General features: G+C 56.8%; 1 non-coding gene across 1 annotated transcript in view; it reads right to left on the bottom strand.

Annotated features, from left to right (window-relative positions):
* The window catches only part of LOC126318571 (small subunit ribosomal RNA), a 1,893-nt gene extending 1,325 nt beyond the window's left edge, over positions 1-568 (bottom strand). Inside the window, exon 1 of the ribosomal RNA XR_007557386.1 lies at positions 1-568. This exon is cut by the window's left edge and continues 1,325 nt beyond it. This is a non-coding gene — a ribosomal RNA (small subunit ribosomal RNA).
* Between the last annotated feature and the right edge of the window lie 1,932 nt (positions 569-2,500).

Here is a 2,500-nt window from a genome sequence, read left to right as displayed (position 1 = left end):
CCAATAGATACTCGTTAAAGGATTTAAAGTGTACTCATTCCGATTACGGGGCCTCGGATGAGTCCCGTATCGTTATTTTTCGTCACTACCTCCCCGTGCCGGGAGTGGGTAATTTGCGCGCCTGCTGCCTTCCTTGGATGTGGTAGCCGTTTCTCAGGCTCCCTCTCCGGAATCGAACCCTGATTCCCCGTTACCCGTTACAACCATGGTAGGCGCAGAACCTACCATCGACAGTTGATAAGGCAGACATTTGAAAGATGCGTCGCCGGTACGAGGACCGTGCGATCAGCCCAAAGTTATTCAGAGTCACCAAGGCAAACGGACCAGACAAGCCAATCCGATTGGTTTTGATCTAATAAAAGCGTCCCTTCCATCTCTGGTCGGGACTCTGTTTGCAGGTATTAGCTCTAGAATTACCACAGTTATCCAAGTAACGTGGGTACGATCTAAGGAACCATAACTGATTTAATGAGCCATTCGCGGTTTCACCTTAATGCGGCTTGTACTGAGACATGCATGGCTTAATCTTTGAGACAAGCATATGACTACTGGCAGGATCAACCAGGGAGCTGCGTCAACTAGAGCTGAGCAGCCGGCCGCCCGGGAGTGTGTCCCGGGGGCCCGCGCGAACACGCAAGCGTCCGCTCAATTATTCTGCAAACAGGAGGAGGCCGAGCTCCCCTGCACGATACACCTCGAAACCCTCTCAGGTCCCGGCGGCGCGCAGCGCCGTCCTAGGTACTTGGTCGGTTTCGAGAGAGGCGCAATCGCCCGGAGTTAGGCGAGTAGACGGTTTTAGTGCGAACACCCTTGCTCCCAACTGAGCTTGCCGCTGCCGACAGAGGCCCGGGAGCGTGCTGTCGTGGCATTGCCGGCGGGAGACAACACGCGCCACCTATGGTGACCGGCAGCTCCAACGCCAGCGCCACACAAGGGCAAAGCCCCACTTGGGTGCAGAAGCGAACTCTCCCAGCACAGCGCACGCGCCAACACGTCCGCACAACTGCGATACAAACCACCTGCGAGAACCGCTGGGGCGACCGAGCAGCAGACGGCGTCGCGGCGCCGAGTGCCAGGCGGCGGCGCATCCTCAACGCACACAGTCCTCAATCAGACCAGCACACTGCAGATGTCCACCGCGCTTCGCACCGGGCTCGGCTGAACCAACTTTGGCCGCCAGGCGCCGCGTGCAGGGTGCGCCGCAGCGTAGCTGCGCCGCCTGCCGGGCCCGTCGGCTGGCGCTCCTGCCACTCGGCGCCCCCCACCAGCCGGCTGTTGCGCGTGCGCCCACGCAGCGCGCGGCCAACACGCCGGGCGGCCCCCCTTCACCGGCCGGGAACAGTCCCACCAAGCCACCGCCGCGTATCGCTTCATACCCACATGGGCCTAGTCACGTGTGTGGATGTGGCGGGTACCGCTGAAACAACCGGTTAATAGCTGTACCGATCGTCGCCATCACAGATTCACCTCCAGCGTGAACAACCGCTCAACAACGGATTTCCAGTTCATTTGCGTATCTTGGGCAGTAAACGTAGATGTCCACCTACATTTGCGAATTCAACAATTCTTGCATGCCAGGATGTCATGTGTCACGACACGCTACATCAGACCACATACACACTGCGACATGTGCAGAAGAGAACACGTGGAAGGTGGCCCGCGCAAGTATGCGATGTCCCTTCCGCGATCCACTGTCAACCGGCATCTGCGGCATGTCCCAGATATGGAACGCGGTCCACCAGGGTAGCACTTTGTGTGAGGCAATACGACAAAGTCGGAATACACGCGTCACTACATCAGACGGCTCACGCTGACCTGACCTGACCTGACCTGACCTGACTCACCGCACCACCACCCCCAGCGACCCAGGGTGACATACAATGCGTTCGTACGTTCCTCCCACACGCCTCTACGGCGTACCACAGTGCAACCTAGCTGTTATTGGGAGACGAGACAAGTAGCATCGAGCACAACATATGGAAATTGAGATTCGACACCGTTGGGCACAGCCAGCGTACAGTCACACGTATCACACTACTTCACTCTGTACGTAACTACCGATGATCGGTACAGCGTGTGGGTTACGCGTACGACATCAGCGGACAATGGACACAGACCATACCACGACGTACACTGAGGGCGTCGACATCTGAATGCAACTGAACAGCTGCGAGGCTCATTTAACACTCACACACCAGACCGACCAGCTTGAGAGGACAGAGACACAAAGAGGGGGACAGAGGGGGGGGGGGGCCGATATAGTCCTATTGCAGTACAATTGACAGTGGATAGCGGGAATATGTGGAAAGTAAGCAACACTCGCAAGACATCTACATGAGGATAACAACGACACCAGAGATTCCGAGCAGTGAACTATGTTAGGCAAAGGGACAACGTGGGTTAGGTTAAGGGACAACGTGGGTTAGGTTAAGGGACAACGTGGGTTAGGTTAAGGGACAACGTGGGTTAGGTTAAGGGACAACGTGGGTTAGGTTAAGGG

The sequence above is a fragment of the Schistocerca gregaria genome, unplaced genomic scaffold, assembly GCF_023897955.1.
Source record: "Schistocerca gregaria isolate iqSchGreg1 unplaced genomic scaffold, iqSchGreg1.2 ptg000672l, whole genome shotgun sequence".
Lineage (NCBI taxonomy): Eukaryota > Metazoa > Arthropoda > Insecta > Orthoptera > Acrididae > Schistocerca > Schistocerca gregaria.
This window is presented reverse-complemented; position numbering and strand designations above follow the sequence as displayed.